Below are 18,693 nucleotides of genomic sequence, written 5' to 3' on the forward strand. Positions count from 1 at the left end.
CTTTGTGCAGGCTAGGGTCAGAGTCTTACACAAAGGATATTGCTCATAAGACCAGAAACCACATTGACAAGTTACATGGAACATGAGCCTTCCCAGATCTAAGATACAGATCCTTAAAGCCCCTGAATATCTCCCTGCCCTTCCCATCCCTCTGAGGGATCCTGCTGTTTGCAGTCGCACTTGTAGTTTGAGGTATTAACACTAGAGGTCTCTCCCCACTCATGAGCCTTTCTCCCTGCACACGGTTTCTTTGCCTCATACTCCTGCCTGCTGGGCTCATGTTCTCCCTAGCCTGTGTCACCTACACCAAATGTTAATTGTGCCAAGATTGGAAATACAGAGTCTTGAAACTCCAGATCCTTCACCTGCTCCCTACAGCCATGCCACAATCCATGAAAGGCATGCAAAAAGTACACTTCTCAAAAAGAAGGAAAGAAAGAAAGAGAAGAAAAAGAAAGAGAAAGAAAGAAAGGGAAGGGAAGGGAAGGGAAGGGAAGGGAAGGGAAGGGAAGGGAAGGGAAGGGAAGGGAAGGGAAGGGAAATTTCTTTTAACATAGTACTCCTCTATCTTGCCCCCAACTGAAAAAGAGCTGGCTGGACTGTGAGACTGGTTGGACCCAGTGAGTCACAAAGTCCCTTTTCACCTGCAGTCTACATATCTAGAGTAATAACAGCACGCTGAATGACCACTTTAGTGCCTTAGACTTAGATGTCAGCAGCACCCCCTTGAGGTGTGCTGAGGACAACCCATACAGTGGTACATTCAAGTCCAAGTGGCTCATCCAAGCTCACCCAGACCACCACGTTATGGGTAAGACGTTTTGACAGAGTGGAAGTCAAAACCAAGGCAAATAAAGATAAGGAGAGATTCTACCCATGGCCTAGACCAGAGTTTTTGGTCTAATCCCTCTAGCTCAAGCCCATTTTACAGTGGCCTTCATATGGCACTTATAAAGAGGGAGGTGCATCAAACCAAAAGAAACGTCAGGATGTGTTGAGAGAGGGAGAAGTCCTGAGTTACACAAGCCAAATAGCTCCCGTGCAGAGTTAACATTAACTCTTTGTCCTTTAAATTCTCTTAGACTTGATCCTTCTCATTAGGTATTCCTCCTTCCTGGAGCTGAAGGCAGGCTGGGAGGGGTAGAAGAAGAGGCCTCCAGCAGAATTGGGCTGTAGAGCAACCTGGAATTTCACGTGGAAACCAACAATCTTGTGTAGGTTGACTCAGATAAATACCTGCAACTTTATTTTATGCCTGCTTATGATTTGCACAACAATGGAAAATGGAGCCCGGTTAATCAGAAAAATTTAAATTTAAATTAAGCTTTATCTTTCCTTCTTAAAACTTCTACCACTATTACCACTTTCCCTGCCCAATGAATTGAGATTTGTTGAGCATGGCGCCCCAACATGGAAGGCCAGTTTTGTGAAACTGGAGTACAAATATGTTGAACTCGGCAGAGGGTCTTCCAGAAACCTTCACCAAAATAACAAAAAAAAAAAAAAAAAAAGGCTCTGTACATTATTGACCTTCCTAAGGATTCATCTCACAGTATCTGTTATTTAAAATGTCAAGACTCCACATGCTTCAAATGTGATTCAATTTATAACTTTAAATTCACACAACTTTTCAGCAGCACACAGACTACACTTGTGAAATAAACCCACAGAACCAGAAATGTTGTAAACCTAATGCTTTTGTGGTCATTATTTAGGAAGAACATTACTTGTATCCACTAAATAGATCTAATTACATGACTTAAAACTTTCTGTTCAGGTTAATTTCTAGTGTTCATCAACAAAATATGCTTAGTCTTATTAGAAATGGTCTGTAGCTGTAATGTGAGAAATATTTGCTAGACAGACATCATAATGAACTCCCCAACAGAAAGGCCTCTAAACTCTTGGAATGGTTACAAGGGTGCTACGGTCTCTTTCCTGAAAGCCTTAAGAAGTTGAATTCACTCTCATCAACAAATCTGCTACAAATGCAGCTCTCTGAGAGCTTACCACATAAACCCCCCAAATATTGTTTGGATGATTATCCTGACACCTGTTTTGCATGCATTGTATGAGTGAGTGCGAGGAAGATCGATATGCACACGCATGTTCTTCCCTTCTACTGCAAAGTCCGTGGCATGCTTTGCCACACTTTTTAAAGTGTAATCCTGATGCTATTCACCAATGTTCTGTCCATGGTTCTACTCATAAAGCAGTACTACTTGCAAGGGATGCGCCATCACCCCTCTGGCCTAGAAGCCTCTGGCCTAGAAGCCAGCCAGCTGGGCAGCACACCTCCTGGATGCCCCATCCTCATTGTAATGCTGCCTGAGCCCTGCCCGGTCCCTTGCCTCTCCAGAGGTCAGCCTGAGGTCTGCACGCCACCGCTAATGGGTGCGCGCAGCCTGCTCACCGCTCCTGCTGTGGCAGAGAAACTCAGTCCCTTTACATCTCTCTCTCCCTTGCTCTCTCCCTTCCTCCCTCCTTTCCCGTCTCCTGTGCTTGCTCTCTTTCTCTGCCTTGCAAATGACTCTGAGGAGCTAGGCTGGTGGATGATTTATATTAAGAAAAAAAAAAGCACTCAATTTTTTTTTTTTTTTTGAACTGGGCTCCCTGAGAGCACTCAGGGCTGCCTCGTTCTCTTCAACGCCTACCTGCTCAACTGCAGGGAAACAAGCTTCTGAAGGCTTTAATGGGATTTCGCCTGAGGCTGTTTTATTAAGATGTCGGCTTTTTCTGCTGCCTCTGCAGCTGACACCATTCACTGTCAGCTGTCCCCTCCCCTTCCCACCCCCACTGCCACCCCCCCCCCCAACAATGCACCAAATTATTCGCTTCATTTAGTGCTCATGGCTCAGTGTGGGCAAATTGGGAGAAGGAGCCCTACTGGGCCAGATGAACCAGGCAGAGAGGTGAAAAGCCACTGTGCTACTTAACTGGGGGCTTAAAGGGAACAGGGAGGCAAAAAAAAAAAAAAAAAAAAAAGAGGACTAAATCAATGCCACTGGGGCACACTTCCATTCTATTAGGAAGAATCATATTCAGTATGAACATACCCATTTTGGAAGTGCATTTACATTACTCATTTACATGAAACCTTCGTTTGGGAAAGTCTGTATACAAAGCATGTATAATTATACAATATATAATATGTATTGTATACACATTGCAAGGCACTTTGGAAATTATATCATTCATTTAACTATGTATTCATTACAAGAGAAAAAATCAGCATGAATACTTATTAATGAATGAGTATGCTGAATATATATATATATTTTTTTTCTACCTTCTAGAGAGGAAGACTTGACTACAAAATGGAAATTAACATTGGTAGTGGTGGTGGTGGTGATAAAGATAGGGGATTTGCGTATCTATATGTGTATGTGTGCATGGAAGGGAAGTATGTGTTTCAGTCATGTTTACAAGATGCAGAATAGTGTTTACAACCAAGCAGTCCATTAATTACCTGCTATGTTCACAGTGGGAATAAATTAAATACAACTCAGTAGTAGTAATGGTCAGGCCGTGGTATCAATGGTGACATCTAATTAGTAGTAAAAAAAATATGTTTCTATAGAATAGATCTATTAAGTGCTCAGGATATTTTATGAGTAATTTATAATGAGGGATAATGGGGAAAACCTGTCATGACCCCATTTTATGGATAGGAACTCTAGTGGCATAATAGGAAGAGGCAATTGACTCAAGATAAAACAGTAGTTTAGTATCAGATGCTGTGAAAACCACTGTATTCCATTTCTTTCACTTCACTTCCCCAATAAGCTGGTGTAACAAGAATGTTTTTGTTTAGAAGTGATTCACTCACTCAACAAATACTTACTGAGTCCTGATTTTGTACCTTCCATGTACTATCCCATGTGTTTGACTTAAAGTGAAAAATAGAAGGCAAAAATTGTCATTATGTCTGCTCTTATGGAGCTTCTAATTTATTGGAGAGATAGACATTGGTGAAGCAATCAAAACTCTATTTGCTGGAAGGAAAAGATACAATTTAATTCGAACCCTTTTCAGAAGGATTTGAGGCAGTTTGGAGAATCATATTAGGTTTCTCTGAGGAAATGGTGGTGAATCTGATATCTGAAGGATTAATAGGAGTTAACTAGGTGAAGCCAAGTGTGTATGTGTGTAGTAGGGATGGGGGAGGGGAGGGGTGATATACATGTACAGAGGCCCTCTGGCAGGAACAAGAGGATGCTTTTAAGGAAATAATATGGACAAAAACACAAATAACAAGTAGGCAAACAATTCTAAGTGCTCCTGGAGAGGTCATGTTCAGAGCTCAAAGAGTTCAGGAGGTCTTTATATTGAAAGCATTGAAAAGCCTTATGCCATTCAAGAGTTTTAAACTGTGGTGATTTTATGCATGTGTAGTGGGGGGCGTAATTCTCATTAGTAAGAAGGCCCTCTCTCAGCATGGAGAAAAAACAGAAAGGGTGAGAGAATGGCAGCACAAAGATACTTGGTGGAGTTTTTTGCAAAGGTCCAGAGAGAGACAAGGGCAGGTTGAACTTGAGTGATGACAGGAAAGTTGGAGAGAGGCAGACAATGCTGACAAACATGTGGTAAGTAGACTGGCAGGTACTACTAACATGAGGGAGCAATTGAGAAATCAAGGATAGCTTTTAGATTTCTGGCTTGCAAAATGAATGAATGATAGCTCTATTTACTAAGACAGAGGTACATTGGAAGAAGATCAGCTTTAGAGGAAGCAGTCCTTGAGTTTGGTTCTGGACATATATGAGGTGCGGTTGAAACTTTAATTTGCAAAGTACCAAGTATGAAAGCGTTGATGAGCTGTTGGTATCGTCTAGTGCTCGATTGTGGGGAGGCGAAGAGTCCTAGCCTGGAGGTATGTGTGGATTATCTGTGCATTGGTGGTAGTTGCTACAAAGGGAAACTGGTAACATTGATTAAAAGAAATAGAGGAAATACTAGGAATACCAGTATTTATTGGGTAGTTAAAAGACATTAATCCTCAAAGGAAACACAAATAGCCAGAGAAAAAAATAAATCTTCGAGAATAAGTGATGTCAGGAAATTAAAAATTTCAAAAAACGGCAAAGTGCTCAGCAGTTTCAGAAGAGATGTCAGATGCAAAGAAGAAGCCTTACAACCAACCAACCACTGAATTGTGCCATATGCAGCTTGCTGTTTAATGAACACTGCTAGTTCCACAGAACATGAAAGTCCAGCCTAGGAACAGGGACCACTCTCTCAGTTTGCACAGGATGGTCCAAGTTTATATCTATTGTCCTAATACAGGTACCAATACCACCTCTGTCCTTTCAAAGTTATGACGGTTTTGTTTTGTTTTGTTTTGTTTTAGTTATGACTGTTTAAAGATAAAAATTATGAGCACAAATTTTGAGTCTGAGAACTTTTATGTGTTTTTTTACACTTCTCTGTCTTTGAATTGCCTTTCTCTTACTCATAACCAATCTCTATCATTTCTGCCTTACAGATCTAAGGCATGACCACTCTCTTCCATTTCTGCTGTCAATGCTGCAGACCAAAGCACACTCATCTCCTGCCTATACTTTAATAAACAACCTTTCCTGGCTCCCTTCCAATCTATCCATTATATAGAAGCCAGAGTTAACAATTTCATCATAAATCAGATCATACTGCTCCCCTGCAGAAAATAAATGAAAGAATAAATGGTAACCTTCAAAAGCTTTCCATTCACCTTAAAATAAAAACCAAACTCCTTAATATTACCTATAATGTTTACCATGATACTGTATTATACTGATTTTACAGCAATCAAGCTTCATATTATTTCATCTATCTGGTCACTCTCCCCAAACCACAGTACAATTTGGCTCATATAAGACTTTCTGAGTGATGCAGGCCTTCCCGATGTTGTGTGTGTTGTTTCCTTACCTAGAACGATTTGGTCCACTCTTTACTTGGCAAACTCCTTTTCATCTTTGAGATCTAAGTCTGAAAGCTAGGTCCTTGGCTATGTCCCATACAACCACAATCTAAATTAATTTTCCCTGTTATTGTCTTACAAAAGTCTAGTTCTTCTTCCATAGCACCTTTCATAATTACAGTGATAAATGTATTTGAATTTTTACATATTTTACATCTATCTTGTCAGTTGATTCTAATCTCAGTGAAGAGAAGAATAATACCTGTTTTCAATATTATTGTACCTGATAACACCACTTATCACATCTTCTGGGTTCACAAAGTATGTTTCAACAAATATTGATTGTGTCAAATGTGGGCTAAGCACTGTATAATTGTCCAGGTAAGGGCTTTCTGGGTTAATGGGCATTCTAGAGTTAAAAGTTATCAACTAGGGACATCTGGGTGGCTCAGCGGTTGAGTGTCTGCCTTTGGGTCAGGGTGTGATCCTGGAGTTCCAGGATCAAGTCCCACATGGAGCTCCTTGCATGGAGCCTGCTTATCCTTCTGCCTATGTCTCTGCCTCTCTCTCTTCCTGAGTTTCTCATGAATAAATAAATACAATCTTTAAAAAAAGCTTAACAACTAAATATAACTTTGATACAAGTCATGCCTGGGAAATATCAGAAAGGGAGACAGAACATAAAGACTGCTAACTCAGGGAAACGAACTAGGGGTGGTGGAAGGGGAGGAGGGCGGGGGGTGGGAGTGAATGGGTGACGGGCACTGGGGGTTTTTCTGTATGTTAGTAAATTGAACACCAATAAAAAATAAATTAAAAAAAAAGTCATGCCTTGGTTATCAAAAAATGAGTTAAAGCTTATGAATCTCAGATAGAAAGGCAACTGATACATCCCATTTATGATATTATAACTTGAGTTTAGATGTCAAGGTTGTTTGTAAGGAAAGTGTGTGATTGAGTTTTAGGCATATTTTTAAAAGATGGGTGAATGTTTTTTGCATGAACACTCTTAATGTTCTTCTATACTCTAATTCCTGAATACCTTGCCCTCCAAAATAATTCCTTGATTGTTCTCAACTTCCTTGGTCACTTCTAGTAAAAGTCAAGAACATAAATGAGCATCTCCCCAGAATATGAAGCAACTAGACAAAGCCATGAAGCTGCTATAACAACTCTAAAATCCACTGATGGAAAGCCCCATCTTCCTCTGGCCTAAGATAGCATGGCTTTCAGGAATATGTTTATATATGATCCTTCATCAATATTGGGGGGGGAGACACCCATTTCCTGATTTCCAACCCTTAACTCGTCTCTAGATTAGAATCTTGTCTTTCTCTCTTTACTAGGTTAGGGAGGTTGAAAGGCTAAAATAAACTTTATCCATTCCTTTAGTTTGTGCCCCTTGAAGACTATACTTACCTAGAAGGAAAGAATCTGCTCTAACTTTGCCCCTGTAGTTAGAATATTCGTTTGTAATCTGTCAAATACAGGTAATATAGGCTAGATACTGAAAATTCAAAAATGACAGATGAAAAAGGCCAAAGTTCAGGAAAAGAAAAATAACTAGAATATTCATGAATCAATTTGTAGGTAAATAGTTCTCTAGATACCCACAAAAGCATGCAATTCATGTGTATGTGTGTGCATGCGTAAACAAACTCACAAAGCCTAGAGTCTCACTGGCTTATATCCAAAACTAACCTGTATGAATTGGAAATCCTCATCAATGGCCCATTTTTCTTTGTTCTATATTTTCCATCTCTGTGAATAATAGTTCTAACCACCCAGCTAGAAATATGGGTCAGAAATGTGAGTCAAATCCTTGATTTCTCCATCTGTCCCCTACTTTCTACTTGTGTTAGTCCAGTGTCTTCAAGAAACAGACACCAAACAGGATGAAGTATGCAAGATATGAAGGGAAATACCCATAAGAAAATGTGAAAGGGATTGGGATGGAAGACTTATGAGACCTACATGCCACAATGAATGCAAATGAAGGAGAATAAGAGGGAATTGGGAAAGGTGGGAAAGAGGGAGAGAGAGAATTATTTAGTTTGTGTGGAAGCTTCTTAGACTGTAGTACATTTCTAAATGAACTTTGGCAAGAGGGAATCTCTGAGCCAAAGTCACCCCATCAGAGGAGTCCCGTATCTTCCAGTAATTAGCTGACTTACTACCTCTGATGCACTTAGTTTGGGGCTGGTAGTAGTAAATTATGGGGCATGTGGCATCAGTGAAATGCAGATATGGACTTGAGGGAGCAGCAGCTAGAGTTCTTGGTCAATTACAATCGCAGCAGTTGACCATCTGCTAATCATATCTTAGGGCTGCCATACAATCCTCACTGGAGTTACTTTAGTTCAGAATGTCATCTCTCAACTAGACAAATGCTATAGTCTCATCATTAATCTCCCAGCCTGTAGTATTGCCCACTCCCTAAACATAAACATTTCTCTATACATTTCTCTTCATTATAATTTATCCTCATTACAGCCAAAGTTTTTGGTGATTTTTTCTTTTAATACAAATTTGAGCATATAATAACTGTTTACAAAATTCGATGGCTCCCCAGTACCACCAAGATAAAATCTAAATTTGTTATACTTGACCACCAAATATTCCATGACATGACATCCCTCTTCTAGTCTGATTTTCCAAGGGGATACTTTTTATTTGGCATAATTACTTCTGAATGACTTGCCATTACTAACTCAAATTATTCTCTTGGGTCTTTAAGCTTTGCAGCTACTATTGAGCTATCTGTAATGGCCTCCTCTATTTATTTAAAACTATCTTTTTTTTTTATTTAAAACTATCTTATTTCAAATTTTGACTAATATGTCATCTCCTCGAAGAAGTCTTTCTGAAATTCCAAGGCAGGGTACTCCTTATAGGTACTTCTCATAGAACCCAGAGCTTCAGCAAGCATGTTTTGCCCTGCTCAGTTTATGGTAAATAGCTCTAAATATCTGTTGAACACATGAATAAAGTAATCACATTTAATCAAAATTATAATACAGAAAAAAAGGAGTAACAAACGATAATGAAGATCAGTATTAAAAGTTGGGGTTCAAATGAGTAGCAGACTGTTGTTACTCAAAGTTATAATGCAAATAAAAGAAAGTCTGACAAGGAATGTTCCTAGTCTGAATTAAGAAAAATGCCATATAATATCTGTGATGGGGGTTTTCATATAAACTACAACACCTTTCTTATGAGATTTTTCACTATTTGTTTTTTAGCTTCTGAGTTTGGTGAAAAATGTGTCCAGTTACATATGATAATGAAAATGAAACTTTTCTAGATGTTAAGGCATACATATAGTTGCAGATGTAATATCACATTTAAAGTCTCCATATTTTTCAGGTTGAAGGTGGTTAGGAGTACCTACGTGATAAAGTAACATAATATTATATCTCAGATAAAGGAAAAAATTAAATATAATTACTGTTGGAAATTCAGAAATACCATAATTCCAAGTAGAATCTGTAAACTCTAATTTCCAAGCATGATGACCATCACTGCAACTATGTTGAGAGCTTATTATTATTTTTCTCCTGTCTCATCAAATCTTCTTTTTATACTACTTAAAATAACACTGGAAAAATTCAATTATTGTATCAATACTAAATTTTGCTATATCCAGAATACAATTTAGAGATTGGGTAGTATTGTGATTCCTAGCCACCATATTTCTTCATTACTTCTGATAATAATAACAATAAATATTATTATGACAACAATAACATAGCTAACTCTTTTAGGCATGCTACATTTATTTATTTATTTATTTATTTATTTATTTAGGCATGCTACATTTAAACTAAACTCTCAGTTATCTGATATTTAGGCAATATTTTTTTTCTTATTTGACTTGTGTCACTTGTACAATACGACAATGAATATTGTCATAGGGAAGGCTATTAGATTATAAAAGATGCTATAGTATATTTTCTATTATTACAGTTAGATTAAACAATTTTCAGTTATACAACACATTTCCCCATCACAAAAGATAGAAACTAACTGTAAAGGAAAGATATGTTTTGGAATTAGATAGACTTGGTTGAAACTCAGTTTCATGAACTAAAAGCTTTATGACCCTGATCATTTATTTTTAAACTCTCTGACCCTTAGTTTTCAATAGCCTTACCTGGGTTATCCAGAAAAGGGTAAAGAGGGTATCCAGAGGTTAGGGTAAAGCTGACTTGTTGAAGCTTTACCTGGTGAACCAATCTAAGGGGAGTAAGAGTGAGCAGAACAGAGGTATGAATCAGGGAAGGACAGAAGCAAGTACAAGATGGTACAGTATCAATTTGCCCACATCTCCGGGGGGGAAAAAAAAAGGTAGTTGCTTAGTCGTGTGGGAAATCTTCCAGATAGGCTTTGTGAAAATGTTGTACTGCATTTTGGAATAATCCATCGGAAAAATGAAAGGAGAGAGATTTATCTTGTTGATCTTTTCTACCTCTTGATTCTTTGAAACTCACCCAATGGGGCATTAATTTTTCCACTTCTACATTGGCTTTCCTCCACATGGCCAAAGCACGCTGCTTCCTATGAGCCCAGAAGTGATAAGGAAGGAATTGACTCTCTGTGAGTTCAGTCTGGATGGACCTGGAATTTGTGCAGCAAATGACACATGTTGTTCTGCAACACAGAACAACAAAGGACAGGAAATGATTATTTACTGTCATAATGATGGCTATGACAGTGATAGCTATAGGCATTTTATACATTCTTTCTTTCTTTCATTTTGACAAGAATTTATTATTCTAAATGTCAGGACTATACCTGCTTGGGGGCTAAAGTGATAAAGCTTCAGATCCTGGTCCCCAAGAGCTTATAGACACGTGTGTGGGTGTGGGTGTGTCTGTTTGTGTGCATGCATTCAGGTCATTAAGATACTCAGAAAAAAATTATTGAGAAAATGTGAACATGAGTTGTTTTATTTGTAAGGATAGAGTGCTGTCTCTTTTGGAAATTAAAAACTGCCTATGTTTCTTATTACATCATAGTTTCAAATATTTCCCATTTCTTTGGGAAATGAAAGTTTTTCTGGATTTATCTCTTTCAGAAAAGAACCATGAGATATAACTATAGAAAACACTGTGCTTTCCATGTCCTTAGTGGGTCTCTCTTTTGTGATTTTGGTTTTCTTTGCAGTCACGAGTTAGCACCAAGTTTAGGGTCAAGGTGATTCAGAGCCTACATAATTTTTTGTTGTTGGTTTAAAAGCCCTGAGATGAAGTTTCTTGAGGTTATTAAAACCCCTAGTCTTATAATCCTGAGGGTCTAGTGTTAGGATAAAATACAGTATCAAGGAAAACTGTCTTAGCCTTTCACTTATCTCTAGTCCCTCTTTATGTTCCTCTATCATCTTTTGGGATGTGAACATTATTGGACTTAACAGAGAATTCTACAAAGATAGTTTCTATCTTTAGGGTTAAGACTACCCTCTAGAGTACCTAATATTCTAATATTTCCAAGAATAGTTTGGGAACCTTGGTTAAAACCATACAACTGGGCAGCCCCGGTGGCGCAGCGGTTTAGCGCCGCCTGCAGCCCAGGGCGTGATCCTGGAAACGCTGGATCGAGTCCCACGTCAGGCTCTCTGTATGGTGCCTGCTTCTCCCTCTGCCTGTGTCTCTGCCTCTCTTTCTCTCCCTCTCTGTCTCTATGAATAAATAAATAAAATATTTTTTAAAAAATTAAAAAAAAACCATACAACTATTGAGGGGAAAAAATTAAAAGCCACCTATGGGTCAACTTTTATTTGAGAACGAATAAGTAGAGGAGCAGTCAGCCTATTCTAGCACAAATCAAAACCTGTACCAGTTTACCATCATATTTGTGGAAAAACTCTGTAGTTACAAGATATCAGTGATTCTGTCCCATTATATCTTCTACTTATTTACTATCTTACTACTTTCTCTTATCTCCCTAACTGCTTGTCAAAGAAAATGCATCAAGTGTTTAAATAAAGCCAAACCTGTAAAGAAATAAGTTCCTGATTTTTTTTAGGTCTGTGTATTACATTTAAAATTCATTGCTGGACCGAGAATTGAAAACAGAATGTTATGACTTTTTTCACAAGTATTCAGACTAATTTACAGATAGGAAGTAATGTAGACTCTGATGGAATTGTCTATTTTGTATTCTAATTTTGAGGATTTTTCCTTTATTATTATTGGAGCCTATTCTATCATGGAGTAACTAGGTATTGCCCCCAAACATTGTCAAGATAATTTCAGATGTGGAATTGGGGTGCATCTAGATGAAAAAGAGTGGCATGAAGGGCAAAGTTTCTCTGAGCCAGAGTGAAGGCACAATAGACCCATGTGATGAGAAAAGGGATTAAAAAGGGAAGAACATGATTAAATTTAGGCACATCAGCTCCAGTGTATTTCTTTCATTGTGGAATGAGGCTGTAAGTTAACAAGTTAAAATCCTCTGAGTACCTGTCATTCCTTGGTCAAGAGTTGATTGTTCATGGAGACATCGTCATCTGTTGGCCACTAAGGTACGGAGGAATGCCTGTAACAATTCTGCCTTAGGCTTTGAGAGAAAAACTCTTTCTAATAGTAACTCATTAAAATGTTCTTCAGTTTACTGAAAGAGTTAAGGTCTTCCTCAGCCCCTAATATTCAGAGAGAGTGTGGGGTCCAGGAATAATTGGGCCCTCTGAAAATTATCTGTTCAATTCTATAGTGAATATATTTTAAATTACTTCAAGTGAAGGAGAACAAATTAGTCCACATAGAGGTTCATATGAGATTTAAAATAGCTGTGGTTGCATCTTGTTCTTACTATATAACTTTATGACTTTGGATAAGTTAATAAAGTTAAATAATATTATCATCAGCTTTAACAGCTTAACACGCATAGGAATGGACACTACTGGGATAGTCCTAAGGCAGGACTATTTTATTACCTTTTTTTTTTCAACACGTCCCTATCACTGATCATGGTTGCTATGCCAGAAGTACTCCAATTTCAAATGTAATACTTTTATATATCTTCCATGGCAGATATGATGAAGAGAGATAGAGAAAGAAAGGCAACTCTAAGAGAACCTTGAATCCCAGGTACAATGCAAATTAAAATATAAACTGATTCAAAAAAGGCATATTTAAAAATTATAAGGTGGCATTTTTAAAACATATTACTACATGCTAGAGATATATGGAGTCTAGGCTGAACTTTTTGTCTGTATATATTAATCCACTAAACACATCAAACTATCACCATCACTCATATACTGTAAACTCATGTGTGCGAAAACCCTGTTCTGTAATGGTGATTCTAAACCAGAGACATTGGCAATGGCTGAAATTGTTTCTTACCATCACAACAAGGGGTGGAAGATGTCACTGATCTAATTGGGTAGAAGCCAATAATACTACTAAATAAACAACCCACAATGCACAAGACAGCATACTAGAACAAAGAATTATTCAGTTCAAAATGTCAATAGTTCTTGGGTTGAAAAACCTTACGCGTTATACTTAGGTAATACAAAGTAATGTAAATCCCTCCCATACACACACACACACACACACACACACACACACAAAGCTACAACATTCTAGGGAAAACACAGAAACAAAGTAAACAAATGATTATGTAAGGTAATATATAGACAGAGTGCTGGTTTAGTAATAGAAACAATACATGAAGATGTTGCCCAGGAGGGAGTTGTGACAGAGGAATTGGCAGCTTGGAGAAGCTCACCCTGGTGAGGTCTTAAAGAAAATTTAAGACTGACAAGCAAAGATCAGGGCTTAAGGCCAATAACACCAATCTGCAGACATATCCTCAGGTATGAGGGGGAGCAAGTTTACCAGGTGACTAGAAGGGAGGACTAAATGGGTGGAAGGTGATATTAAAAGTAAAAAATGTGACTTCTGGTTTCGGCTCAAATCGTGATCTCATGGGTCGTGAGATCAAGCCCTGCATCGAGTTCTGCACTCAGCTGAGAGTCTGCTTGAAGATTCTCTCCCTCTGTCCCTCCCCTCACACTCTCTCTTTCAAATGAATAAATAAAACTTTTAAAAAATAAAATAAATAAAAATTATGGCCAAAACATTAAGAGTACTCTACATTACTCTAAGAAATGTAGGTATCAGGAACACGTAGGTGGCTCAGTGGTTGAGCATCTGCCTTTAGCTCAGGTCATGATCCCAGGGTCCTGGGATCAGGTTCTGCATTGGGCTCCCTGCATGGAGCTTGCTCCTCCCTCTGCCTGTATCTCTGCCTCTCTCTCTGTGTCTCTCATGAATAAATAAGTTAAAAATCTAAAAAAAAAAAATTAGATATCAGTGTAAAAAATTATGGAGAATCATAAAAGGTTTTTAAACAGAGAAATGATACAATACTAACCAACTTTCTGTTTCACAACTTCCTTATTTTTTATTTTAGTATATCATAGTAGTTCGCCAAAGTTGTGTCTAGTTCATCTTTCTTTAAAACCATTTTTGTTACCTTTTGTTTGATTGAAATGATCTGAGCTATATATATAAATGCCAATTGGACCTTTTTAAGGATCTGCCAATTCATTTGTTTGATCCCACATCCAAGCAAGATATGTATCTTAATTTTTTAAAATATTCTTTTATTTATTTTATTTTATTTTTAAGATTTTATTTATTCATGAGAGAGACAGAGAGAGAGAAGCAGAGACACAGGCAGAGGGAGAAGCAGGTTCCATGTTTTTGAGCCTGATGTGGGACTCGATCTGGGGACTTCAGGATCACACCCTGGGCCAAAGGCAGGCACTAAACCTCTGGGCCACCCAGGGATCCCTTCTTTTTTTTTAAAGATTTTATTTATTCATGAGAGAGACACAGAGAGACAGAGGCACAGAAACAGAGGGAGAAGCAGGCTCCATGCAGGCAGCCAGAAGTGGGACCTGATCCCGGGACTCCAGGATCACGACCTGAGCCAAAGGCAGAAGCTCAACCACTGAGCCACCACCTTCTTACCTACTTGCATTATTTTTGTTATATTCTACTTTATATTATAGCTATTTCTTTTATTTGTTTTTGTATTCAGACTAAATTCCTGATGGCAGAGAGTAGGGCTTATCCATCCCGACCATTTCAATATTTTAACAGCTCAGTGAAGGTTTTCTGACTGAAAGCCTCTGGGGACCAAGGAGAAAGTACACTCTGGAATTCTGGGAGATATGCAGCAGGAATTCACTTACCATTTGTCTATATATAATTTCTTATTATTTTCTGAATTCCAGTGTCTGTGATGATACTTAATCAATCATCAATAGCCAAATAGTGCTAACCTTACATTAGAGTTGATAGTAAGGGAAAGAAGGAAAAAGAAGAGAGGTAGAACTACATGAAAAGTCACAGGCAAAGATACCGACAAAAGGTTCAAGTAGTTATGTGCAAAGATGCAAAAATGATTTTCCATTAAAAAAATGTTTTTAAGTCTTACATGGAAGCCTAATTAATAGAATGGAGTCAGTTTTTCAGAAGTGATTCTTCCCTACTTCTTCCCACTCTCCACTAGAACTCTAAGAACTCCCCCCATTTATCTATGATTCAACTGTGAAGTTAAAAACCAACTGACAGAGCTCCCGACAGAAGCAGAACATTTTCATTTCAGTCCCATGCATCCCCTTAAAAAGATGGACAGTATGGTATTTCTTTTCATATTCCTTCCCTATTTTGGTCGCAGACCCAATCTGAGGTCAATTTTATATCATACAAGTTTATATTTTTCCTCTTAGGTAAAGAGACAGTGATATTCATTCTTAAGTAGAAAATTGAAAAGAGCAAGTAGCTCTGTTTCTCACTAAGAAGGTCAAATTAGTTATATTGAAATGACCAATTTATTTTGCCTAAGGAAATACCCAGCTTTCATGTATATTACATGAGTATAAATTAGAGTTTTTCTGTGCAATTACAGAGTTGTTGACTTCACTATTTCTAGAAAAGTAGTATTGCTGCACCTTTGGAAAATCTGAATCAGATCCTAGTGGTCATGTGTTTTCTCAGATGTAGGCTGATTATTCCCCTTGTACTATCACTGATTGCTCCTACAGAAAGACAACTGGGATATAGGATCTTTATCTAAGTGGATTGTCTTCTACCTCTAAACCCATTAACACAGCACAGATAAAAGGCCTGGGATAAAACATATTACATAGGTATGGAGATGTAGCAATCCTTAGAAGCTAACACTCATTTGTTGTATGTGCTTTCAATTTCTAAGATCATGAAAAAACTATCAAATTTTATTTTGGACTTAACAAATGGAATCACAACTTATGTTTTTCAATGTGCATGGTCTGCAGTATGTTTTTGCATTTCTAACAGTTACTATTGTTTTATTCCTTTGAGAAATTAAGACTGGCTACAGGGAACAGAGGAAGCATGTTTCCCTCCAGATTTTCTTCTTGAACCCATTGGGATCTACTTTTATGTAGCAATTACCGAAAGTGTGCAAGATCATATAACAATGGAGACCTTTAGTGAAAATAAACCTTTAGATGTCTCTGGTGTTCCCTCTCTCAATCACTATTTAAAGAAGCTCCTGGAGACTCCTGGCTGGCTCAATTTGTAGAGTATGAGATTCTTGATCTCAGGGTTGTAAGTTCAAGCCCCCCATTAAGTATAGAGATTATTTAAAAATAAAATCTTTGAAAATAAATAAATAAAATAAAGGAGCTCCTGGTTCTATGATTATAAGTGAGACTGTGTTATTTCTTATCCCCAACCTCAAGAGACAATTTAATGAAAATTGAGAAATAGAGGGATCAGGACAAGTTATCAATGAGTTTAACTTAATGGCTTTTAGATACTCATTTATTTATTTATTTTTTCTTTTTTTTTCATTTATTTTTTTTTAACTTGATCACCTTATCTATGATTCATACCATGCCAGTTTTAGTTATAAAAGATGAGGTAGCGAGTGATCTTGTCCTTTTCAAAAACACACACAAAAAATGCTTTGTCTTTGATTTCTTTAAAAACTGCATATGATTTTTCATCTGGTTCTTCCTCTCCTTCTTTCCCTTAGATTTCTTAGTAGTTTTATTTGTACTTTTGTGCAGAGACCTAGAAGAGAGGGAAGTAATATCAACCAAGCTTCAGCACTATTTAAAGTCCTAGTTTGCTATAATCTTGTAGCAGTGTATATACATATTAAAATTCATTTCATCTCTAATCTCTTTCAATTAAAAAGACAGAGTTGCCTTCAGCTTTATGAAATTTATGATATGAAACACCTTAGATATGCTAAAACTGTTAAACTGAATTTTATTTAGTATTTTGATTATAAATTACGGAAATGGTACATTAACTCCTTTCTGAGGCTAAGATTAAAAAGGCTCCATTTATTTGCTGTTGTTGTAGTGTTTTGCAACATATGTTATATTTATAATTGCCTTATTAAATCTTATACATTGTAAGTGATAATCATATTGCCCAGAGCTATAAAATCATCAAAATATATAATGGCATTTTAAGTTGTTGTATCTACAAATGGGAATTTTTATTTTTAGCTTTTTAATAATGTTTTCAGCTGAGTGTTGGAAACAGTCATCAGCTATTCAGAAGGGAAATATTATTTCCACTAAGTATTTGGTAAGTGATATTAAGAGGAAATCATAGTCAAGTCTCAGCCAGATAAACATGGACATTACAGAACAATTCTACTATAGAAAAGAGCTGAATATAGGCCATGATTTGATGGGGATGACACAGAGAGAATCAAGTTCATGAAGCTAGGTCAAGCACCACTCTCTCTACTGACAGACTCTTCCTTTCTTAAATACTTAGTTATGTTCATGAACTCGAATTGCCCAGTTTTATGGCTCCTTCTCTCCTTCATTCACTCCTCTTTTATTTCTTGAAGGGGATTTTCTTAAGGTTTTGTCCTTGAAACTCTTCTCTCTTTTCCATCAACACAACTTTAACAATCAATAGAACTTTTCAATAGCATTATCTAAATGCAAAAGTGAATCCTAAATTAGTAATTTACTTTTGGCCCAAATATCTTTCCCAAGTTCCAAAGAAGTATAAACCATGGTTGGTTCCATACATTCTCTTGGAATTTCTCCTGATGCCTTATTTTTGTTTGTGATGTCCACAAACAAACTCATTATCTCCTCTAAATAAACTCCTTATTCTAGCCTATTAATAATTTCAAAAGTCTTACATTGACCACTGCACAAAAACATCTCCGGATTCAAAGGCAGATAGGGATTTTGACTCAGACTCAGTATAAAATTTCCTTCACTTAAGTTTACCACCAAGCCAGCCATCTAGCAATTGAAGGCATAGACAAAATAAAAAAACTTGAACAACAACAAAAAAAATCAATAACACAAGTAAGTGGGCACAGTCTCCAGTGCCTCTTCCTCTTCTATATGGAAACATAATTAAATTCTGGTCTTCTGAGCATTCTAGATGAATTCATCAGGTCAGGAAAGCCCAGGACCAAAGTTTGTATTCCTTCCTTCTGGGGGGCTAGAAAAGGTACCTTTCCCACAGTAAAACTTGTAATTTATTCTTCTTATTTTATCACTGAGCATACAGTAATCTTGTCCAAGGCTTTTCTACCACAGGGACTGTCACCCTGCCTGGTTGTCACTCCAGTTTATAGCTTTGAAATCATCTTTGCTTCTTCCCTCTTTATTGTCTCCATATCCAATTAATTTCAAAGTCTTACTGATTCTACTTCCACACCGACCAACCACCTTTCCCTCTCCTATTTTGAAATTCCATCTTTCCAATTTAAATAATTAATATCGCCAAATGCCAGAAGTAATA

This window comes from Canis lupus, chromosome 12, assembly GCF_003254725.2.
Source record: "Canis lupus dingo isolate Sandy chromosome 12, ASM325472v2, whole genome shotgun sequence".
NCBI classification, from domain to species: domain Eukaryota; kingdom Metazoa; phylum Chordata; class Mammalia; order Carnivora; family Canidae; genus Canis; species Canis lupus.